The sequence below is a fragment of the Canis lupus genome, chromosome 11 (assembly GCF_011100685.1).
Source record: "Canis lupus familiaris isolate Mischka breed German Shepherd chromosome 11, alternate assembly UU_Cfam_GSD_1.0, whole genome shotgun sequence".
NCBI lineage: Eukaryota > Metazoa > Chordata > Mammalia > Carnivora > Canidae > Canis > Canis lupus.
In genome coordinates, this window is record NC_049232.1 from 59,894,066 (window position 1) to 59,921,189 (window position 27,124).

Genomic DNA, 27,124 nt, shown 5'->3' on the forward strand with positions numbered 1-27,124 from the left:
AGAAGTCTGACTTCTGTTCTGAATCTTAAAAATGAATAGAAATGAGCCAATTAAAGACACAAGAGAAAAATATTCCAAGTAGAAAGAGAAAAATCAGCAAAGACACAAATTCAATAAAAGTATGTTTTCATCTTGGAATAGTTCAGTATTTCTATAGCCCAGAAACTAAAGCAGGGAGATATATGAAGTGAGGAGGCAGCAGAAAGCAGGGCAATGCTATGCCTTATGTGTCTAAGGAACTTAGGTGTCATCATATAGAAAATTCAGAGTCACTAAAGGTCATTAAATATGGGCATGTCACGGCCAAAAATGATGAGATATGTTTTACCTGATGACAGCCTGGTGGAAGAACACAAACTAGGTCTAGACAGTCCTTTCCCAATGGCATTTTTTATTGAAATATGGAATCAATCTGGACAGAATTGGGGTGGAAAGAGATAGTTAATTTACATTTATGCTTTGAATAAGATATAACTGAAATTAATTGGAGTTGAAATGATTACGTTTACTTAAGAAAGTGTGTGTGAGAAAGAGAATAAAAATTGTCAGTTTGTCCAAGTTTGGAATTGAGACTTAAGGTATAAATAAGTTTCAAATATATATATATATATATATATATATATATATATATATATATATATATATGCAGGGATCCCTGTGTGCTCAGCAGTTTAGCGCCTACCTTCAGCCCAGGGTATGATCCTGGAGTCCCTGGACCGAGTCCCACATCAGGCTTCCTGCATGAAGCCTGCTTCTCCCTCTGCCTGTGTCTCTGCCTCTCTCTCTCTCTCTCTCTGTCTCTCATGAATGAATAAATAAAATCTTTAAAAACAAACAAAAAACCCCCACAAATATATATTTATACATTCTTATTCATTCAAATAGAGAACCTGAAGTGTTCCTTATCCAAATTTATATCACTTGTGGGCTTGATATATATTATACTTGCTACTTAATATTTATAACAAGAATTCTATATAATTTTGAGACAGGTCCAGGAACCATATTTGAAGAAATTGGCTCTTCCATGTGAAGTCAGAGAGCTCTATACCATTTGATGTACTGGGACTGTTTGGGGCTGTTTATTGTTTAAAAGTAGATCTGTCCTAAAAATGGTATGTTATTTCATCTGCATTCAGGCTTTAAGAAGACTTTGGCCTTGTTTTTTCTAAGTACGTGGTTGTGGGGTTTTTTGGTTTTGGGTTTTTTTTAGTTTATTTATTTATTACAGAATGCATGCAAGTGGGGGGTAAGGGCAGAGGAAGAGGGAGACAATCTCAAGCAGATTCCCCGATAAGAGTGGTGCCCAACACTATGCTCGATCACAGGACCCTGAGATCATGACCTGAGCTGAAATCAAGAATCAGATGCTTAACTGACTGAGCAACCCATGTGCCCCTAAGTGTGTCTTTTTGTACTTCTATTCTGCTGTCCAAATACTAAGAGCTTATAAGCTCATGAAAATGAAATGGTAATAATTATTGTGGAAAGCTTATTCTGTGTCTTGCACGATGGTAGGCACTTCTCAAGCCTTATTTCCTCAAACTTTGACATCAAATCCTTGAATTAAATATAGCAAACTGAACTTTAGATATTAGTAACAGACTCAAGGGCATAGAGCCAAGTGCCTGAGGTGAAATTTAAACATAGACCATCAGCCTTCAGAATACTAGCCCTTAAACTCTCATGGTTCTCAGTGGAGATGCAGTGTTTAGCCTGCTTTTGTTAAGATGAATCTTAAAATCTACCATCGTGTCTGGGAACTCATAAGTTCCCCCAAAGCCCTAAAGAAATAAATTGGCCCTTTACGCTGAATGTCTCTTTCACCTATTTCTTTTAGTGGCCTGAGGAGACTGACAAACTGGCATTTCATGATTCGAAGTCACCAAAATCTCTTTCTATGGAGAAGCAAGAACAGAAGCCTCTATGGCCATGAAAATGTCATTGACAAACTGAGAAAACTATTTTCTTTTTTATGAAATGATGTCCTGCCCTTTCTGGGTTTCTAGAACCAATTCCAACTAGTGTTTGGGGGACAATTCCTCCAATAAGCAATTCTCAATAATACCAGTTCGTGTCCTACCATTCGACTCAATTCTAACGCTATATTCCCAGAGATAGCATCAGATTCCACAGATTATGGGTACCATCCTACAAGATTACTCCTGACCCATTTGGGAACCAGCTACAAGCCTATGTTCTGACCAACTGCGTATAAGAATAGGGGTTCCTACAATGCCTTCCTTAGACTTCAGATGGCCAGTCGTAAGTCCAAATTGTCACCTGTGCTTCTGACTGACTAGCTATAGATCAGAAGTTACCACAACCATTTCTGTGGTTCAATTAATTTACTAGAGTGGCTCACAAAAGTCAGAGAAACATTTTACTTACTAGACAACCAGTTCATTGTAAAAAGATAAAACTCAGAACAGCCAGATGGAAGAGATGCTGATGGCAAGGCATGGAAAGGATGCAGTTTCCATGACCTCTATGGGCACACCATTCTCCCTAAATCTCCATGCGTTCACCATCCTAGAAGCTCTCCAAACCTAGTCCTTTTGGGATTTTATGGAGGCTTCATTACATAGGCATGTTTGATTAAATCCTTGACCTTTGGAAACTGATTCAACCTTCAGCCCATCTCCCCTTCTGGGAGGCCAGGGGAATAACTGAAAGTTCCAACTCTCCCATCACCTGATTGGTTCTGGGGCAACCAGCTCCCATCCTTAGGTGGGTTCCAAAAGTCACCTCATTAGCACAACAAAAGACCTTTATAGCTCTAATCACTTAGGAAGTTTTAAGAGCTCTAAAAGCTCTGTTCCAGAAAAGCAAAGACCAAATACATAGCTTATTGAGGCCTCTGGGTGGCGCAGGTGGTGATTTCAGGGTCATGGAATGGAGCCCTACATTGGTACTGTGTTCAGTGCAACATCTGCTTAAGATTCTCTCCCCCACCCCACCCCCATTCACCCTCTCTAAAAGAAATAATAAAATCTTTAAAAATACATATGTAGTTCTTGTTATAAATCAAAATATCATATCTGAATATATCATAATGATTAAGTGAGATATTACTCACCAAAGCACTTTTAAAACACTTAAGTATTGTAAGATTTCAGCTTTTAAAGTATTACTTTAGAGAAGAAATGTGGCACTAGATTAATCAGAATTACAAATAATCTATAATCTTAATACAGATAGGAAGTATAAAGAGAATTATTAAGACTTTAGGAAGGAAGCAATTGGGGGATCCCTGGGTGGCTCAGGGGTTTAGCACCTGCCTTCGGCCCAGGGCATGATCCCAGAGTCCCGGGATTGAGTCCTGGGATCGAGTCCCGGGATCGAGTCCTGGGATCTAGTCCCACATTAGGGTCCCTGCAGAGAGCCTGCTTCTCCCTCTGCCTGTATCTCTGCCTCTCTTTCTCTCTGTGTCTCTCATGAATAAATAAAATATTTTTTAAAAAAAGAAGGAAGGAAGCAACTAAAAGATAGTTAAGTCATCTAGTCTCTTGTCTCAGACAATTTAATTTCTAGCAAAAATATCCAAAATAATTATCATCTATTAATCACTGACTTTATTATTTCTAGATGTGAGATATAGACAGTTATATCTACTACTCTTGTTTTACTTTCAGTGTATCAAAAAATGTTCAAATAGATTGTCTAATAATTTCAGAAATAAGTACCATATTTTTTTTTCTAGGGGAGAATTCTTGATATCCTATAATATGTATGAAGATGGAAAGTATAAATAGGAACACACTGCAAACTCCATAACTGAACAAATTCCTAGTGTAAATGGAGTAGTAATCATTTGGGAGAGAATAAAGATCTGTAGTAGTGATGCAGGATGGTGATTATATATTGTACACACATTTCCTATCTGGAACTGATAACCAGGAGCATTTTGCAAGTCAAGGATGTTACTGCTAGTTAATTTAAAATGCATTATTTATAGAAACCTGGTCCACTTTCACTCATGGAAAATGCTTTAACTAATACTATTCTTAGCATTCCTGATTCTAATGCTTGCAAAAAGAATGGAAGCAAAAAATATAAAAATGATTAATTCTGGAAGAATCAAACACAGTCCTAGCTGTATTTTAGCATTTCCAATAATAGAACTAATACCGTGGTTCCCTTTTTCAGCTACTTATAACTTTATTGCCTAAGGAAGCATAAGTTAAAACTTAGGAAGCAATAGATTAGAAAAGCTATTTTGGATTTATATATTTTATTTAATAATATAGGTCAAAAATATCTACTAATATTAAGAGACCCAGAGAAGAACATTTCTATCCAAGTTGATATGCTAATTAAGCATGTATCATATAAACCAGGATAAATGGGAATGGAAAACACTGGACTCTGAACATGATTTTTAAAATTTGATTTTTACATTTAAATCCATTTATACATTTAAATGCATTCAAATAGGAAATCCAAAGGATGTCCCTTATCTAAAGCAAATTCAGAGTGTGTAGCCTTATTAAACTAGAGGGGTTTGAATCATGCAGCATTACAAAGAACTCTGGTCTTGTCAAATGCTATAAAGCAGTAATCCTGGGTTATATTTTTGGGGTTGCCACCTTCTTACTATTGTATTTATTCATATCTTTACTTTTTCTTATGTGTAAAAGGCAGGAATAGTCTATGTGATTTCACTGGTCTCTATACTGCTGTAAATATTTATCGATTCATTCACTGTAACTCACAGGATATCTGGGTCCTAGATCATTCTGCCCACTTGAAATTTAGGTATGATTGCTAAAAAATGAAATTTTCATGCTCTGAAATTGTCCTCAAGTAATTTGAAGTGTGTGAGAGGATGGTAAAAATGTTCTATTCTCATGTTGCAAATATTTACCTCCCTGCTTGATATGCTTTCTTGCCACCTTGTATATGCAATGCCTGTCCTGCATAATGTCAACCTGGACTTGGAAATGAGCCAACCCCTTGTCTTTGAGGAAAAACAAAGCAAAGCAAAACACCATTACACCACCATACATGCACCTGTGCCCACCTCCCCCCATACACCCCTTTCAAAATGAAAGGAAATAGAAATGGAGTGTTTACTAGATGTTATCAAAGATTTGGGAAAAGATGGGAAACTGAATGTCATATCACGTCAAAGCAAATGCCTTCAAATTGTAATAGCAATCCTGTTTTACAAAGAGCCTTTGGCCACTGAGGGACCTTTAATACCTACTTAAACTTCTGTAACCTGAAATTTACTGGATTATTTAATGTTTCTCTTTGCTCTCCTTTTCAGTTCTTCTTTATCTTTCTTATGATGAAACCAAATCTCTCTTTTATCTTGCTGAAAATTGTGACTGTTTCTCCTTGACTCTAGCACAGCCACCCCCATGCTTGGTGGTTTCCCTTCTTTACCTACAATTCATTAAAGTTTGTTGCCAGCTTTAAATGCTCACACTTTTCACTCCTACTACATAAGTGCCAATCACCATTAATGTTTCTTTCTGCTATTTTGTTATTAGTGTATAGAAATGCAACTGATTTCTGTATATAATTTTGTATCCTGCAACTTTACTGAATTCATTTATGAGTTCTAGTAGTTTTTTAGTGGAGTCTTTAGGGTTTTCTATATATAGTATCATGTTATCTGCAAATAGACGTTTTACTATTTCTTTACCAATCTGGATGCCTTTTATTCTTTTGGTTGTCTGATTTCTGTGGCCAGGACTTCCAGTACCATGTTGAATAAAAGTAGTGAGTGGACATTTTTTCTTGTTCCTGACTCAAGAGGAAAAGCTCTCAGTTTTTCCCTATTGAATATGATGTCAGCTATGAGTTTTTCACATATGGCCTTAATTATGTTGAGGTATGTTCCCTCTAAACCTCCTTTGTGAAGGTTTATATCATGAATGGGTTTTGTACTTTCTCAAATGCTTTTTCTCCATCTATTGAAATGATCATATGATAGTTATCCTTTCTCTTATTGATGTGAGATATCACATTGATTGTATTGAACCACTCTTGCATCTCACACTTGGTTATAGTGAATGATTTTTTAATGCCTTATTGGATTCAGTTTACTAGTATTTTGTTGAAGATTTTTGCATTAATGTCCATCAGAGATCTTGGCCTGTAGGTCACTTTTTTGTAATGTCTTTATCTGGCGTTGGTATCAATGAAATTTTGACCTCATAGATTGAGTTTGGAATCTTTCATTCTTCTTCTATTTTTTGGAAATAGTTAGAGAAGAATAGGTATTAACTCTTCTTTCTTTTCCCCTGCATTTACATTTTTATTGCAGTCATGGGAACAACCTAAGTGTTCATCAGCAGATGAACTGATAAATATAAGTGATATATGAATATATATAATACAGTATGTTCATTTGACCCTTAATAAATGCAGTGATTAGGGACACCAACCCTCATGTGGTTGAAAATCTGTGTATTAACTATTGACTCCCCAAAACAACCACTAAAAATCTGTTGCCAGAAGACTCATTGATAACAGTTGATTAACACACATTTTGTATATCACATGTATTATATACTATAGTCTTACAATAAAGTAAGCAAGAGGAAAAATATTAAGAAAATCATGAGAAAGGGAAATAGGTTTACAGTACTGTATTGTATTTATTGAAAAAATCCACAAGTGGACCTGCACAGTTCAAAACTGTATTATTCAAAAGTCAATTATACCCATCCAGAAGAAAGAAGAAAATCCTGCAATTTGTGACAATCTGAGTGGACCTTGAAAACATTATGTTTAGTGAAACTTGCTGGACAGGAAAAGAAAAATATTGTATGATATGTGACTCTTGATCTCATGGTTGTAAGTTTGAGCTCCATATTGGGTGCAAAGATTACTTACAAAAATAAAATCTAATCAAAACTACAGTAAGATATCACTTCAAAGAATTACTAAAATTGACAGTGGAAGAAACAACGGGTGTTGACAACAATGTAGAGAAAGGGGAACCCTAGTAAACTATAGGTGGGAATGCAAACTACTCTGGAAAACCATATGGAGGTTCCTCAAAAAGTTAAAAAATACAACTATCCTATGATCCAGCATTTGCAGTACTAGGTATCCACCCAAAGAATACAAAAATACTAATTCAAAGGGATATATGTAATCTGATGTTGATAGCAGCATTATCAACAATAGTCAAATTATGGAAAGAAGCCAAATGTCCATCAACTGATGAATGGATAAAGAAGTGGTATGAATGTATGTACACACACTCACACACACACACACACACACACACACACTCTGAAATATCACTCAGCCACAAAGAAAAGAATGAAACCTTGCCATTTGCAACAACATGGATGGAGCTAGAGAGTATTAATGCTAGGTGAAATAAGTCAAAGAAAGACACATGCCATATGATTTCACTCACATGTATGATTTAAGAAACAAAACAAAAGATCATAGAGGAAAAAAGAGAGAGGTAAACCAAGAAACTGATTTATAGAGAACAAACTTATAGTTACCAGAGGGGAGGTAGGGGAAATGGACTAAGCATGTGAGGCAAGTAAGGAGGGCACTTGTGAGGAGCACTAGGTGTTGTATGTAAGTATTGAATCAATAAGTTGTACACCTGAAACTAATATTACACTGTGTGTTAACTAACTTGGAATTTAGTAAAAACTTAAAAAATATAAAATCTCTAGCTCTTTTTACATGCTTGGTAGGATTCACCTGTGAAGCCATCTGGTCCTAGACTTTTGTTTGTTGATAGGTTTTGAATTACTGATTCAATTTCATTGCTATTAATTGGTCTGGTCAAATTTTCTGTTCTTTCCTGACTCAGTTTTAAAAGATTTTATGTTTCTAGGAATTTATCCATTGCTTCTACGTTGTCCAATTTGTTGGCATATAATTTTTCATAATATTCTTTTATAATCCTCTATTTCTGTGGTGTTATTTTCTTTCATTTCTGATTTTATTTGTTTGATCTCTCTCACTGCCTCTCCCTCCCTTTATTTGGATGAGTCTGGCTAAAGGTTTATCAATTCATTGATCTTTTCAAATAACCTGATCCTAGTTTCATTGACCTTTTCCACCATTTTTTAAATCTCTATTTCATATATTTCTGCTCTATACTTTATTACTTACTTCTTTCTGGTTTTCGGTTTTGTTTGTTGTCCTTTTTCTAGCTCTGTTATATGTAAGGTTAGGTTATTTAAGTTTTTTTCTTGCTTCTTGAGGTAGGCCTGTATTGCTATAAACTTTCCTCTTAGAACAACTTTGGTATATCCCAAAGATTTTGTACAATGTGTTTTCACTTTCATTCACCTCCGTGTGTGTTTTTTTTTATTTCCTCTTTGCTTTTTTGGTTGACTCATTCACTGTTTAGCAGAATGTTATTTAACCTCCATGTATTTATGTTCTTTCCAGATTTCTTCTTATGATTTATTTCTAGTTTGATACCATTATAGTTGGAAAAGATGCATGATATGATTTGTCTTTTTGAATTTGTTGAGACTTGTTTTGTGGCCTACATGATCTATTCTGAGAATATCCCATGTGCACTTGAAAAGAATATTCTGCTGTAGTGATCAAAACAGTATGGTACTAGCTGTAAAAATAGACACATATATCAATGGAACAAAATAGAGAGTCTAGAAACAAGCCCACTTTTATGATCAATTAATGTATGTAAAAGGAGACAAGAATATACAATGGAGGGTGTGTGCCTGGGTGACACAATGGATTAAGTGTCAGACTCTTGATTTTGGCTTAGGTCATGATATTAGGGTTATGAGATTGAGCCCACATAGGGCTCTGCACTGGGCATGGAACCTGCTTAAGATATTCTCTCTCTCTCTCTCTCTCTCTCTCTCTCTCTCTTTCTCTCTCTCTCTGCCTCCCTCCCCCAGCACTTCCCCCCATTTAAAAAGAAATGGGAAAAATTCTCTCTAACCAATGGTGTTGGGAAAACTGGTTTACACACAAAAGAATGAAATTGGACCACTTTCTTACTCCATAGACAAAAATAAACTCAAAATGGATTAAAGTCCTAAATATGAGACCTGAAACCATAAAACTTATAGAAGAAAACATAGGCAATAATCTCGACATCAGCCATAGAAATATTTTTTTAGATATGTCTCCTTTGACAATAAAACAAATGCACAATTAAACTATTGGGACTACACCAAAATAAAAAGCTTTTGTACAGAGAAGGAAACCATCAACAAAACAAAACCTCAATTGGAGAAGATATTTATAAAGGGTATATATGATAGAGGGTTACTATCTAAAATATATAAAGAATGTATACAACTCAACAACAAAACCCCCACCAATAATCACACTTAAAAATGGGCAGAGGGTCTGAATAGACACTTTTCTAAAGAAAAGATACAGATGGCCAACAGACACATAAAAAGATGTTCAATATCACTAATCATCGGAGAAATTCTAATCAAAACAATAATGAGATATTACCTTACATGTGTCAGAATGCCTAAAATCAAAAACACAAGAAATAGCAAGTGTCAAGGAGGGTGTGAGAAAAAGGGACCTGTGCAAGCTGATGCAGCCACAGTGAAAAACAATGGAGGTTCCTCAAAAACTTAAGAATAGAATTAATATTTGATCCAGTAATTCAACTACTGGGTATTTACCCAAAGAAAATGAAAACACTAATTCAAAAAGATACATGCACCCCTGTGTTTACTGTGGCATTTACAACAGCCAGAATATGCAAGCAACCCAAGTGTTCATAAACGAATGGATAAAGGTGTGGTAGACACATGCAATGGAATATCAGCCATAAAAAGATGAGATTTTGCCATTTGCAACAACATTGATGAAACTAGAGGGTATTCTATAAAATGCTAAGAGAAATAGGCAAAATAGGACAAAACTCATGATTTCACTCAACTGTGGAATGTAAGAAATGAATAAGAAAAGAAAGAAAAATACAAAAAAAAAGACTCTTAAATAAGAGAACAAACTGGTGGTTGCGTAAAATAAGTGAAAGGGATGAAGAGTATACTCAATGATAAGCACTGAGTAATGTATAGAATTTTTTTAAATAATCAAAATATAATAATAAATATTCCTTATAGAAAGTGTGACTGACACTTGAACAATTTTCAGATGTCTGCAAGGCTATAGTTAAGTTCCTAATTTCAACCTTATCTAGATAGTATGCTTGATAGAGCCACACACACATCATTGTGCATGAACAACTTAGGATTCACTTTGTTCCTTTGGGCCTTTCACTCACTTCTATGCAGTTGTTTCCTTAAGAACATCAGGCAGTAAATCCACGTAGGAAGGGTGGTACTTGTTAGACTAGAAGAACAAACTTTAGCCACCAGAGGAATTGATAGCTGTGAGGTTGATGGCTGACTACCCAGTTATCTTTCTGATACAGGCTCAGGGTGCCAGTACCAGATATCAGGGAGAAGCTTAAAGATGAATCAGCACCCCCTTTTTCTTTCAGCCTTACAAACTGGTTCTCTTTAGGTGTTAAAACCTGCATTCATCACTGAGAAGAATTTTGACTTCAATACCATTGTCTTGGAGTTATTGAAAATTTCAGGCATTTTTAAAAAGATTTTTATTTATTTATTCATGAGAGACAGATAGACAGACAGACAGATACAGGCAGAGGGAGAAGCAGACTCCAGGCAGGAAGCCCGATGTAGGACTCAATCCCAGGACTCCAGGATCACGCCCTGAGCCAAGGTAGATGCTCAACTGCTGAGCCACTCAGGCATCCCAGAAAATTTCAGGCATTATGCTGGTTTTCAGACTTCTCTTCTGGAGTGATTTCTTTTCATTTGTTTCTCATTATCAAATAGTTAAGTAGGAACTAGAGAGCGGCACCAGGATTTTCTGACATGATATTTTAGACTAGAAATAACTTTGAAGTATCTTTTTTTAAAGGTTTTATTTGAGAGTGTGTGTGCATGAGCAGGGGTAGGGGCAAAGGAGAGGGAGAAGCGGGGGAGACTTCCCACTGATCATGGAGCCCCACATTGGGCTGGATCCTAGGACCCCAAGATCATGACTGAGCTGAAGGCAGATGCCAAACCAACCGAATCACCCAGAATCCCCTAGACTAGAAATAATTTTAAACAATTGAAAAGTTCATATATTATATAACTGGTGGAATAAATAATGTCATTATAGAGGCAGGGATAGATTATGAGATATAATAATTTTAAATGATAAAAACTATAAAAGACCTTTAAATACCTGAGAGTTGTTTTTTTTTCCTGAGAGTTTTTTTTTGAGATGTCTCTATTTCTTCAATTAAGAAAGAGGATGCATCTTCTCAAATAGGCCTATTGGTGACATTTTATGTATAAGACAGCAGAAAAGTGCTTTGTTAAAAAAATAAAAATAAAAATAAATAAATAAAATAAAATGTTGCTAGAGTATGAATGTGTTTCCCCCAAATTTGTAATATTAAAATCCCAACCCCTAAAGATGGCAGTGTTAGGAGGTTGGGGCCTTAGGTCATAAGTGCAGTGACCCAATAATTGGAATTAGTGTCCTTATCAAAGAGACCCCTGAGAGCTGGCTCATCCTTTTTGCCATTTAAAGATACAATGAAAAAAAAAAAAAAAAAAGATACAATGAGAAGTCTGCAGCCCCAAAGAAGACTCCCATCCAACCACACTGGTGTTGTGATCTTGGACTTCTTTAATCCAAAACTGTGAGAAACAAATTATGTTGTTTATGAAACACCTGATCTATGGTATTTCTTGTTATAGCATCCCAAAGGGCTAAGACATGTGTTATTTGATTATTAATGAATTTATTCACTCATCCATTAATTCATTCGTTCAGCTTGAGTCTACTGTTTGCTTCTAAGTGGAAGTTTTGCAAAATTAAATCAAACCTAATGGCCTGTCAGTATGGTAATTTTTAAAAAGCTACAAAAAGGCATATAAAAATTATCTGAAGACTGAGAGGGGCTGATCTCATTTCTTGGCTTTTATAATGGTATATGGACATCATTTATAATTTTGTAATCACCATTGCTATATACTGATAGTTATGAGTCAGAGTACTTTTGTGCTGATTTGTAGAATATTCCTCTTCTATTCCTCTGTATATGGTGCTCTACTGAGTCAGGCTTAGATTTAGTTCATACAGATGATTTCATAAATCCAAGATCTTGACTTTTACCAAATATCTATTAAGCAGAGGGTATTTAATTGAAAGGATATCTTTCACTGGAATTAATACAAGTTTAATAACCTGTTTTCCTTAATTCTTATCTGGTTGACACTAACTTTTGTTCTTATTTTTAGAACAATGACATTCATTTTTACATAAACTTTCTAGTCCCAAAGATCATTTACATATGTTATTTAAATCTGTAATTAAATTATTTCAGTTTATCCTTCCTTTAAAATATTTCAATCATTTCTCAGATAAACAAAAGCAGTGCTCTTAGAAACCACTGTCTAATAAGTAAAATTTTTGCATATGTTAATAACGTGGGGAAACATGCCAACATGGTGTGCACCTCTCACACAATTTGATTCAAAGGTATGTCTAAGTCAGGTAGGTCTTGGTTGGGCAGCCTAGGTGGCCCAGTGGTTTAGTGCCACCTCCAGCCCGGGATGTCATCCTGGAGACCTGGGATCAAGTCCCACATCAGGCTCCCTACATGGAGCCTGCTTCTCCCTCTGCCCGTGCCTCTGCCTCTCTCTCTCTCTCTCTGTCCCTCTCTCTGTCTCTCATGAATCATGAATAAATAAAATCTTAAAAAAAAAAAAAAGGTCTTGGTGGTGGTTAGGGTACTGCACTAGGCAAATAATATGCTGAAGAATTCCAAGTGTCCAACTTGCTTCTCCTGATGTCATCTTCGTAAGTTCCCTTTGCAACTGAATTGAATAGTTGGTTCCTCAGAGGTCTAATTTAGTCAGCGATGGAGTCCTTTGTAGATAATCAAATTACTCTTGACTACAGCATCTATTTTTCACAGGAACTAGTGGTGACTTCCATAATTAGTGCACAGAAATGTATTAAAAGATGAAAAGAGTACTCCTTCTGAAGAGTCTCTTGGAAAAGATGTATCTTCATTGCCCACAGGTGCACACACACACACATGTACAAATATATATGTATAAATGAACGTATTAAAAATAAATATTTATAGTATTCATTTGAGTCATATTTTTAGCCATCTTAAAACTGTTTCTTACTTTTTCTCAAAATTTATCATTTGTCATTGTCACAAATACAGAGACCCGTTTCATTTTCCTTTGTTAACCCTTTTGCAATAATATACAGTTGACCCTTGACCTGTGTGGTTCCACTTATATTTGGATTTTTTTACACTATAGTACTGTTAATGTATTTTCTCTCCCTTATGATTATCTTAATAACATTTTCTTTTCTCTGGCTTACTTTATCATAAGAATACAGTATAAAATATATATATAGATATATATTCTATATATCTATATATATATAGAATATCTTTTCATCAGCTTTGTGTTTTGGTAAGACTTCTGGTCAATGGTAGTGTTTTAGTAGTTCAGTTTGGGGGGAGTCAGTAATTGTATGTAGATTTCCAACTGTGCAGGAGACAGCCCCTCTAGCCCCCATGTTGTTCAGGGGTCACCTGTATGTTTTTCAATTTGATAATTGATAAAACAGAGGCATATTTAACTTTGTTTCAATTACTAGTGATGATAAACTTTTTTTAAAAGATTTTATTTATTTATTCATAAAGATACAGAGAAAGGCAGACACATAGGCAGAGGGAGAAGCAGGCTCCCTACAGGGAGCCTGATGTGGGACTCGATCTCAGGACCCCAGGATCATGACCTGAGCCAAAAGTAGATGCTCAGCCACTAAGCCACCCAGGTGCCCCTATAAGCATTTTTATATGTATTCTGGCTAGGCAGATAGTGGCATTTGCACCTATTGAATATACAGTTATGCACCAATGATTTGTTTCATTCATTCATTCACACATTCATTCATTCATTAAACAAGAATTTTTTAAATGCTCACTCTGAGCCAGATAGTGCTCTCTCTGGATTCATAAAATTACACCCCTAGATGAAAAATCCTCAAACTCAGGAAGATTTTATTCCTGTGAAAGAAATAAGCAATAAACATAATAAATTAGTGAAAAATACACATTATATAGTAGTAAAAAATGCTGAAAAATGAAATGGGAAGAATGTGGTGTATGGTGGTGACAGTGTAATTACACTTTGCAATAGAGTAGTCAGGGAAGGTCACGTAGAGAGAGTGATTTATGACTAATGCCTGATATAGATAAGGAGCTGGCCACTCAGACAGATACCTGATGTTTCAGCTCGATAGAATAGCAAATGCAAAGGCCCTGAGTCATACACTGCTTAGTAAATTTAACCAACACATTAGAAGATAAAAATGGGGAGTGTGGAATGAAGAAAGGAAGAGTAGAGTCAATGAGAGACCAAGGAGTTCATGGCAGATGCCCAATTCCAGCTGAAAGCAGAAAGAGGTATACTTTCTGTAGTAAAATGTATAAATTACAATAAAACTAACTAAAAGTACTCTTTCTTTTAATTGCCGCCATGTACCTGATGATGCACTTTGTCAGCAATAAAACTTTCCTCTCCCCCAGGACAGACCACTTCTATCAATTTTACTTAGATATAACCCTGGTAAGATTTGAGATCAAAAGTTAACAGAAAATCAGATCATATAAGTCCTTAAAAACTATTGAAAGGACTTTGAGGGTTACTCTGCATTAAATAGACAATCACTAGAGGATTTTAAGCAGAAGAGTAACATGATGCATCTTGCATTTTAAAGGGTTGGCTCTAGATACTATGTGGAGAATAGAATTAAATGGCCAAAGATAGAAATAGAAAGATCAATTAGGGCCAATTGCAAAAAATTTGGATTAATGATAATAATCATTAATCCAAATTAATGATGGCCTGGAGTAGGGTGGCAAATGATGAGACAGGGAGAAGTGATGTTTTTAGAACTAGTTGGAAAATTATAATTCTTAGGGTGGCTTTAAGGGAGTCTAGTCTTTATTGTGAAATATACATAACAAAATTTTATCATTTGTATTTTTAGGTGTACAATCCATTACCATTAAGTACATTCCCAATGTTATTGTGCAAATGTGACCAATGTCCATTTCCAGACTTCTTAATCATCAAATAGATGTTTTGTAATCGTTAAACAATAATTCTCATCCCCCTGAACCATCCGCTGATAATCTCAACTCTATTATTTCTGTAAATTGTTCTGTAGGTTCCTCATATAGTGTTTATCCTTTTGTGTCTGGTTTACTTTAGTTAGCATAATGTTTTCAAGAGTCATTCATGTTGTAGTAATATCAGAAATTACTTTTTATGGCTAAAAAGTAATAATATTTATGGCTAAAAGTAAATAATATTCTGTTGTATTTATATACTATATATTGATTATCCATTCATCTGTTTATAGATGTTTGGGCTCTTTCCACATTTTGCTATTGTAAATAATGCTTCTATGAAGCATTATCTGTATTTGTTTGAGTGTCTCTTTTCAATTCTTTTGTGTATATATGGAAATAAAGAATTGCTGGATCATACAGTAATTCTACTTTTAACTTCTTAAGGAACTGCCAAACTGTTTTCCATGGCAGCTGCATCATTTTGCATTCTTACCAACCTTGCACAAGTTTTCTTATTTGAACACATCTAGGCCAACACATGATTTTCCATTTGCTTTTTTGGTTTTGTTTTGTTTTAATATAATAGCTCTAATAATGGCTGTGGGGACGCCTGGGTGGCTCAGCAACTGAGCGTCCACCTTCGGATGGCCCTGATCCTGAAGGCCCAGGGTTGAGTCCCGCATCCGGCTCCCAGCATGGAGCCTGCTTCTCCCTCTGCCTCTGGTCTCTGCCTCTCTCTCTCTCTCTCTGTCCTGTCTCTCATGAATAAATAATTTTTTTTTAAATGGCTGTGAAGTGGCATCTCCCTGCGGTTTTGATTTTCATTTCCCTAATGACTGGTGATGTTGTACATTTTTTGTTGTTGTTGTTATTGGACCTTGTTTATCTTTTTTGGTATCTATTCAAATCCTTCCCTGATTTTTAAGTTGAATGGTTTCTTTCTTGTTGAGATTTAGGAGTCCTTTACATATTTTGGGTGTGAATCTCTACCAGGTATATGAATTGCAAATCTTTTCTCTCATTCTGTGCATTATCTTTTCACTCTCTTGATGCTGCTCTTTGAATCACAAATCTTAATGTTGATAAAGTCAAATTTATCTGCTTTTACTTTTGTTGCTTGTGCTTTTCATTCAGCCATTTAAATGTTAATTAAAGGGATTAATGATAGATCATGTTCTCATTCAGACTTCTTACCTTGGAGACATTACTAACACCTACTACCCTGTGACCTTGGCAATGTATTGACCTCTCCTGTATTTTGTTGTCCTCATCTCTAAAAAGAGGACACTATCATTTGTTGCAAAGACTAATGAATTAAGGTAGCATACTTAGAGTGACCAGCACATAGCAAGTACTCAATAAATAATAACTATTTTTGTCTCTTAGATACTGACTTTTACAAATAAAGTTCCACAAAATTATTTGTTGAAGGCTTCACATCTAATGTGTGACTGGTTAACACTTTGAACAAGATCTATTTGAACCTCAGGATTTATGCTTGGTTTGAGCTGCATCTTAAGGGCAGCAGCATAACTCTTACTGATCAACCTGAAAAGAAAAAGAAAAAAAATTATAAAAAGAAAGAAGTCAAACACCTGGAAAACCCATAAACTGGGTAATCTGTTTCTGAACAATCAGTGTGAATATAAATTGTGTTTGAAAAAGACTTCAGCTCAGTGGGCTAGCACTGCAGCCAAGAAAAAACTTTTTGTAAGAAGCTCATGTTGGGCTTATTTGTGGAATTATTTTTAAAATATGCCATTTGAATTGTTGCAGCATTTTGCTGTTGGAACTCGGTACAAGAGAAACAAATATAGTTTTCTAAGAATATTTTTGAAGGTAACATAATGACATGGAGGATTTAAAAATCTTTGCTCTAAACCACAAATACACTATAGCTATTCCAGTGAACTGAAGAACATATATATATATATTTTTTTTCTTTTGGATAGTCACCCAGTTCTTTGCAGCAGATTTAAATGTGGTATCTGTCAGATGCCAGTTCAAGCACCCACAGATGTATACAGTACATTCTCTAATCTGTTCTTCTATTTACCTTTTCAATTTTTCTATAGAGCATTTTCTACTTAGCATTTTTCTACTTAGCATTTTCTCTGCCTTCCCAATTTGAAGATTAACATAAAACATGAGAAAGCACTGCTCTTATATTTGAGACTCTACCCTGTTTTGAAAGGATAATTGGTAACCTTGTGGCATTTTTTTGTTCCAATCTTATTTTCTTCATTTAAACTCCAATTAAGGGATGAAATGTTTCAAAGAGTTATCTTAATCAAATTCTTATTAAAAGTATTTTTATACTTTTGCAATTAAAATTAATCAATTTGGAGTGCCTGGGTGGCTGAGTTGGTTAAGCTTCCGACTATTGATTTTGGCTCAGGTCATGATCTCAGGGTTGTGAGATCCAGCCCCATAATGGGCTCCATGCTGAGTGTGGAGCCTGCCTAAGGTTCTCTCTCTCTACCCCTCCCCCTTCCATCTCTAAAATAAATAAGTTCATTAAACTAAATTAAATTAATACATTTTATTCTCTTCTGTAGTTATAGAAACTGTCTAAAATTTACTACAAAAATGAATATTTTCATAATGAGCATATCTGAATTTTTCAAGTAAAACCCTTTCATTTAATAATGATTTATTTCTTTACGATTTATTTCTTTCCAATATTTGATATATATTTATGTATGTATGAGATACTGCATATTAAAATTACTATTTATGCATTTAAACATATGCAAAATGTGCAACTAACAATATTTTACTTAATGCTATGTTTACTTAACTTTGTCATTTCAATGTCATAACTTACTTCAAATCCTGATTTATTTCCTTATTTTTTAAACCAATAATGCCCTTGTAAGAACATTTTTATTTATCCCATACTTCACTGTTAAAAAATTAATTCTAAAAAAAAAATTAATTCTATAATAGGGGCACCTGGATGACTTAGTTGGTTAAGCATCCGACTATTGATTTCAGCTCAGGGCATGATCTCAGAGTCGTGGGATCATGGACTCTATGCTCAGTGAGGAGTCAGCTTTAGATTCTCTCTCTCTGCACCTTCCTCCTGCACAATCTCTCTTTCAAATTATAAATAAATCTTTAAAGCAATACTATAGTAAGTATTTTGCCATAATGGTAGTAAAAATCTATATAGCATAAGTGTTTTTTTTCATGTATTAATAATTGCTGTGACTGAACTGTTTTTTATATAACAGCCATTTCTATTATTTTCATTATATTTCCTATTCATGTCCAACAAATTTCTTCCCTGTAACATTAGTTTAGTTTTGTTTTTTGTTGAAGTTACATATACATTAAGGCCACTGCACCCGATTTTGAGGAGAAAATCAGGTATAATTTAAAGCATAATAAGAAAAAGCTGGTATTGCAAATTGTTGATTCTTTGTTGTTGTATGTATTGCAGGTATTCTTAGTCTATTATTTGTCTTCAATTCTGTTTCATGTATTTTTTAAAAGATTTTGTTTATTTACTTGAGAGAGAGAGAGAGAGTATGAGAGAGGGAGAAAGAAAGAATGGGAGAGAGGCAAAGAGTGAGGGAGAAACAGAATCCCTATTGAGCAGGGAGCTGAATGTGGGGCTCTATCCAGGGACATTGGGATCTTGATTTGAGCTAAAGGCAGATGATGAACTGACTGAGCCATCCAGGCACCCCTTTCCGTTGTATTAACTGGCCTACAGTTCTTTTTATATATAGTTAGGACTAACATTATGTATTTTTTAAGATGATTTCTTCCTTTAATTATATATATGGAAAAGTATATCCTAAGTGAAAGCCAAAGACATAATACTTTTCTTATATATTAGATTTCAGTGGTTTTTGGCTTCATTTTTATAAATTTCTTACATTTTAATTAATTTTATAACTTCTTTGGCTTAGTAATAATTCCAGTAAGCTTTCTTAGTTTTTTAATGTTATTTTCATAATATTACACGGAGACGACAATGGGTGGGTGATTAGTTGGAAAAGCTCTTTTGGAGAAAATCATTAAAGGTCAATCAGATAATTAAAGAAACAATGTATGTAAAAAGTGACTTGTAAACTTCAGAACATTCTTTAAATGTTAGCTATTACTATTGTTGATGCTAATAAATGGTCTTGCTTTTTTTTTCTTCTCGTATCACTGGTAATGAATGCTTACATATTGTTGCATAAGTTATAATTTTCCATTTACAATTAGATTAAATGGAGAAGTTGTAGAAGAACTTTTGATGAAAAGGAATATCAGACATTTGTAGCAGAGTTTATTTTACTTATCCCATTAGAATATACACTTTTGTAGCCCAGGTCAGTGGTTTTACTCTATTTAAATAGTTTCATCTGTCTGTTCTTTGACTTTTCTACATATAACATTTCTTTTGAAGGGAGAAAACTCAATAAATTATGTGGCTTATTTTGTATTCAGAATGCTCATCTGTTGATATCTTACCCTGCATTTATCACCTTTGTTATTTGTAGGCAAAGTACAAGTTATAGAAGATATAGGTTTGATTTAATTAAAAATGTAAAAAGACATTAAATACTCCAAATACATTAACCATGAAATTTTACCTTAAAAACTTTATTCTTAAAAAATTATCTTTAAGTTACTTTTACCTATTTAATCCCAAAATGAATAATTTCAACCTTTTGTTGATATTAATGTATGAGTTAAAGTAAGTCTTTTACAACTGTGTTAGCAAATACATGTAAAATTAGCCAATGTTTAGAGAAAAGTCCACTTTGTATTAATATGATCCTGAAGTAGTATGTTTTTTAAACTACCTATTTCAACTTCCTGGAAAATGGAGTTTATATATGGCTTATTCTATCCCATATTGCAGTTCAGCAACTAGGATACAAAGTCTCTTGACAAAGTTGATTTTGCAAATTATTTCTCTTTTCTTCTCTTTTCCAGGGTTTACCCTCCCCCAAGAATCTAAGAATCTTTGTTGTTAACATCCAAAATCTCTGTAGCTGTGAAAAGTCTTCTTTCTTAGAAAACAACTAAAGCTTAATGAATAAAAAAAACCTACAAAAGTGCAACCCTGTCCTCAACAGTTAAAGTTTACTTGTGTGCTATCTTTTCAATTATTATTTGTGAAGCAATTATTTCCCCTAATGCATTCTGTGAAATCAGGAGCATTTGCAACCTGAACAGTACATTGCAAAATGCTTATACCTAGACCAGGTAGGCAAGTATGATAAATGGTGTACAGAAAAGCTTTTTTTCCTAACTCAGCAACTTGAGATAATTTGGATTTGCTAAACTTGGTATTATCAAATAGCAATTTATTGTACACAGTGGTATTAATTATTTAAAGCTGTATATATTACAATGTCTGCCTTGTGCTTTTTTAAAACTAATATTCTTGTCCCTATGACCTAAGTCTCTGGTAAATAGGAAGTACTCAATACATAATTTTGGAATAAAATAGATAAACTTTTGGAAATTTTAGAAAAATGGTATTACTTTGTTTCTTGAATACACATCTTTTATTTGTTATGTCTGTGCTTTTCAGCCATATTTTTAAAAGAGCCCTGGAGCATATATTCATCATATCGTACACAGATTATTCTATTCAGATAATCAGTCTGTCATTAAGCACTTTCTAACTTCCTTGGCCTACCTCTCTTGGGGGGGGGAGTGGGACAAAAAGATCATTAGTATGCCAAAATATGCTCTGCAATGAGCTCATTGCCTAAGGCTGACATATACCAATACCCTTGTCTTCTTTCCTACATCACAGTAATGAACTTGCTATCATTCTAGTAAAGAAATCACAGCAAACATACTTCCTCCCCAGGAATTTGTTTGAATGCAGTATATAAACCATGACTAACTAAATTTTTGTTGTTTTCCTTTTTAATTTGTAGATAAGTAGTAAGACTTTAAAGGAAATTGAAACAAGAGAATAAAAAAGCTTAGATTTATATTTTGGAGAATTTAGTCTAAATTGGCTGCATTGTGGCTGCATTTAGTCTCCACTGTGGCTGCATTGTGGAGAATGAATTTGGGGGGTGTAAAATACTGAGTGAGGAGACGATCATAGGAAAAAGGAAAAGAAAGTGAAGACCAGATTGAGGCAGTAATATTGGGAATGGAAATAATGAGATAGATTTAGAATGCCTAGATTTTAAGAGAGGAAGTGAAAGCCCACAGTAAGCCCTGAGACGTGGCTCTACTTATTATTTACATGTAAGCAAGATAACATAGCATGGAGAAGAGGGTTATTGTGGCAGATGATAAAGTTTTATTTCAAAATGTTTGCAGAGTTTTCTGCATTGTAGACAATGTGAACAGAGCAAAAGTAGAAATAAAAAATAAAAATCACACATATAATCTCACTATATTTTCATGTAGATGCATTCATATAAAATCATTTTATATATATATAACTATATTTTAAATAAAATTGTGACCATGACATATAGATAGGCCTATAAATTGCTCTTTTCATTTAAATTATATCATAAACATTGTATTAGTAAGCTTGAGCTGCCATAACAAAATATCATAGGCTGGGGGACTTAACAGAAATTTATTTTCTTACTGTTCTGAAGGCTATAAGTCTAGATCAGGGCACCATCATGGTCAGCTTATGGTGAGAACTTTCTTCCAGGTAATGGCCACCTTCTCACTGTGTCCATACATTGTAGAGAGAGAGAGTGGTGAGCAAAGAGGTTGGGGGAGAAAGAGAGAGCATGAGTGAATGATATAGAGGGTGCACTCTCAGGTATCTCTTCTTTATAAGGGGACTAATTTCGTCATGAAGACCCACCCTATTGATCTTATCTAACCCTAATTACTTCTCACAGGCCACACTTTGAATACCATCCCACTGGGTAAGGCTTCAAAATATGAATTTTAAGGGGACAAAACATTTAGCCCTTAAACATTTTAGTTGATGGAGAATATTTCAAGATGAGTTATTAATTTTGAAGTCATTACAGAAAACTTGAGATGGCAGGAGATACTGAATACTATTTTATATCCCAGACCTTGCAATGTTTATAGAAATTAAAGAAGAGTATGATTTGAATCCTAAAATATGTACACCAGAAGTAGGAGTTTGTTTTTTTTTTCTCCTTTGAAACAAAATTAGGGACTACCTTAGAGTAAGTTATTTTTAAATCCTGCTAGCCAGAGACAACAAGGAACATATTTGTGGTCATGCAAACTAAGTTTTATTAATGTGCTTTAATAAAGGACAAGTAATACCAGAGGACAATGTAGTGTTTCAAAAGGAGGCATGGGGGAACCAGGGACAGTACTTGCAAGATTTGGAGGGAGGAGGGGTGGAATTAATCACATGAGTCTTTTTGGACTTACCTAAATTACCTTCTGTATCTTATACTTTGGCACATTTAATTACTGACTAGAATTTATTCTTGAATATATAAATACTGCTTTCAGAATATGTCTTTATACCTAGAGCATACACAGTTATCTGTGTTACTAATCTATTGTTAATTTTAAATGTTCAGGTAAGCCTAACACTTTTAAGTCTTAAATAAAATAGGTCCATCCCATACTCATGAATCATATATTCTAAAGGGGAAACAAGGAGAGCAGTGACAAAACAGCCTTCCAGACTTAATTAGAATGTATGAAATTTTGAGACTACGTGTATTTAATAGGTTCTGAGAAAAGGAACATTTTAATCCCTTTAATAAAAGAATCTTGTCAGTGACAAGTGGTGACGCTGATTGTTACAATTAAGACCTACAGGGATCCCTGGGTGGCTCAGCGGTTTGGCACCTGCCTTCCACCCAGGGCATGATCCTGCAGTCCTTGGATCGAGTCCCGCCTCAGGCTCCCTGCATGGAGCCTGCTTATCCCTCTGCCTGTGTCTCTGCCTCTCTCTCTTTTTCTCTGTCTCTCATGAATAAATAATAAAATCTTTAAAAACAAAAAAAAAGACCTACAGAGCAATCAGGAGAAATCATTCATTCCATACATGTATCATTTGATTGATAAGAAGCCTTATTATACAAGAAACATAATAACTAGGTATTAAATTACCTTTTTTGAAATGAAGGGAAATGGAACCATCTTGGGCCTAAAATTTATGCAAATCAGTAAAAACAATAAATAGTACATTGCTTTATCTTTCTCATTAGGTTTCTGTTTCTCAGAATTTGTTCAACAGTACATCCTACCTCAGATACATGCTATCAACTATCTATATTTTAGATACCTGGAGTAAGGATTGACTAGTGCCACTTAGGCACCTGGAGACATAATTAAAAGACTGAAATATACTGAAATAACTTATTTTAATTTGTAACAAACAAAACATACTAATTTCCAATAAGAAGGACTCAAGGTTTTCTAGACCCAATTGAGAATTTATAAAATAGGTTGTAAATTCATTGCTTGTTTTAAAATACGTGATGGTTGAACTTGTACTTTTACTTATAATTTAACTGCAGAGATAATTGCCATTCAACTTCAAACAACAGGAAAAATGGAAAAATACATGAAATCACATTTTTTCAGACACTGGAAAGCATCACAGGAATGTGATCTGAGAAAGAAGGAAAATGAATGAGGTGGGTCTCATGATCACCTCCAGGTTACTGGCTGGAGGTAGTAAAGCAGGGAGGAAGAATCTAAAAAAGAACACGTCAGTCACATTAATTTGAGAAGGCAGAGATCAGATTTTGAAGAAGCAGAGGTTGTATGAATTTGTGGGGCAGAGTCCTAAAGAAGAGGAACATATGGAGGTCCAAAATAGAAGAAGGCAGGAGTCATGAGACTGTATGGAGCTGAAGGGCCAGGGCCAGAGTCTGGCTGGCACATTGATCTTCCTCAAACATGCCAATGATCATCTTCCCAGGAAATAGTGCTGAAATTACTGGATGTTCATTTGAAAATAAATAAATAAATCTCAAATCTTATATAACATGAGATATTAAAAAAATAGCTTGGCATGGATTATAGGCCTAATATAAGAACTTAAAGCTATAAATTTTTTTTTCTTTTTTTTTTAGCAGCAAAGTATTTTTTTTTATTGGTGTTCAATTTACTAACATACAGAATAACCCCCAGTGCCCGTCACCCATTCACTCCCACCCCCCGCCCTCCTCCCCTTCTACCACCCCGTAGTTCGTTTCCCAGAGTTAGGAGTCTTCCATGTTCTGTCTCCCTTCTGATATTTCCCACACATTTCTTCTCCCTTCCCTTATATTCCCTTTCACTATTATTTATATTCCCCAAATGAATGAGAACATATAATGTTTGTCCTTCTCCGACTGACTTACTTCACTCAGCATAATACCCTCCAGTTCCATCCACGTTGAAGCAAATGGTGGGTATTTGTCATTTCTAATGGCTGAGGAATATTCCATTGTATACATAAACCACATCTTCTTTATCCATTCATCTTTCGTTGGACACCGAGGCTCCTTCCACAGTTTGGCTATCGTGGCCATTGCTGCTATAAACATCGGGGTGCAGGTGTCCCGGCGTTTCACTGCATATGTATCTTTGGGGTAAATCCCCAACAGTGCAATTGCTGGGTCGTAGGGCAGATCTATTTTTAACTGTTTGAAGAACCTCCACACAGTTTTCCAGAGTGGCTGCACCAGTTCACATTCCCACCAACAGTGTAAGAGGGTTCCCTTTTCTCCGCATCCTCTCCAACATTTGTTGTTTCCTGCCTTGTTAATTTGCCCCATTCTCACTGGTGTGAGGTGGTATCTCATTGTGGTTTTGATTTGTATTTCCCTGATGGCAAGTGATGCAGAGCATTTTCTCATGTGCTTGTTGGCCATGTCTATGTCTTCCTCTGTGAGATTTCTGTTCATGTCTTTTGCCCATTTCATGATTGGATTGTTTGTTTCTTTGGTGTTGAGTTTAATAAGTTCTTTATAGATCTTGGAAACTAGCCCTTTATCTGATATGTCATTTGCAAATATCTTCTCCCATTCTGTAGGTTGTCTTTGAGTTTTGTTGACTGTATCCTTTGCTGTGCAAAAGCTTCTTATCTTGATGAAGTCCCAATAGTTCATTTTTGCTTTTGTTTCTTTTGCCTTCGTGGATGTATCTTGCAAGAAGTTACTGTGGCCAAGTTCAAAGAAAATATAGGAGGGGTACCTACGTGGCTTAGTTGGTTAAGCATCCAACTCTAGATTTTGGCTCAGCTCAGGATCTCAGTGCCCTGGGATCAACCTCCCACCTCCACCCTCTGTGTCAGAACACCCACAGACTAGTGAATGGATAAACAAATAATGGTACATGCTTACAATGAAATACTACTCAACAATTAAAAGAGAGAAGAAAGTCTTGATACACATAACAACATGGGTGAATCTTAAAGATTTATGCTATGTTAAAGAAGCCTGAATCAGAAGCCAATCTATTATCTTACTCCACTCACTTTACATTCTCTAAAAGGCAAAAATGTGGTAATAGAAAACAGATTGGTAGTTGACCCAGGCTCAGTTGAAAGAGGAAGATTGCCTTCTAAGGAGCTTGGAGGATCTCTTTGGGATGGTGGGCATGTTCAACACTCTGATTGTGTGTGTGTACTTTTGTCAAAACTTATTGAATTGTACAAATGGGTGAATTTTATTGTATCCAAGTTAATTGATTAAACATTAAAAAATATAAAACAAAGAACAGGGCTATGTTTTTATAAAGGCCTATTCCCGAGTATCATTATGAGATATAGGCTAAGGGAGACAAATAAGGATTGTAGTCTGAGAGCACTATGCCATAATGAGAGAGAAGAATATAAAAAACAATGATTGGGTTATCATTGTGTTGTATTTAAATTCTGTACATCATTTTTCATTTCTTTTTCTTCTACTTCTCCTCCTCTTTATTTTCCTCCTTCAACTTTGCATATTTTCACACATCAAGATTTCAATGACCTTTGCTTAATTTGTTTATTGAAGTGTAATATATCAAACAAAGTGAACAAATATTAAGAGTATGGCTCAATGCATTTTCACGAAATGAACACACATGTGTCAATGAGACCCCCATTATGAAATATGATTCAGTAGTAATCAAGATTCTTTGTGATCCAATTCTAGTCACTAAACCCTCTTCTGATTTCTAACAAAATCAATTCATTTTGTCTGTTATTGTACTTTACATGATTAAAATAAAATATGCATTCCTTTTATGATATTTTTCTAGGGATATTCATACATATATCTTCCTATATTTCATAATTTGCAGACCCTTATTAGAAAATTAAGAATTTTAGGTCATGACAGCAGAATATTAAACCAAGCAAGGACAAGGCCCACTTGAGTAAAGGCTCCGTGTGACTTCCCCCATAGCACTCAAAGACCCTGGCCCTCACTGTACAGTAGTATTTCACTGTGTGAATATACCACAATTAAAAAAGAAAAAAAAATCTAAAAAAAAAAATCTATTCTATTGCTAATAAAAACTTGTGATGTTTTCAGGTTTTTTTTATACTATGAATATTTTACTTTCTTTTAGATAAAATTATTTCTGTGTACATTTATATTGGATATGCACCTGGAATTGGAATTTTAGGTAATATATTCAGTTTTAGTATGTACTGTCAAACATTTTAGCAAATAGTTGTGCCAGCTTCTTATAGTCTCACAAGCAGTATGTAAGAGTTCCAATTGTTCTATATACTCATTAATACCTGATATTTTCCAATTTTAATGAAGAATTTGGTAGGTATATATGATATTTCATTGTGGAGGTCTGTTTGCAAAAACGGCTGCAGGAAGTTTCCCCTCCCTACACACAGGTCTCTTTGATGTGACTGAGAAATAGTATGAAAAATATAATATGTTAATATTGTATTCTTTATTATGCCAAACAGTAATATATTCTTTTGGATTCTATAGTTTTTGGAGATGTGTTCTTTCTTTGAATCTTCAAATTAATGATCTCTTTACTTCATCTGAAATGTTATTTTATAAATCTCATATAAGACTTTTTTTGTCTTATTACTAGCCATTGAACAAA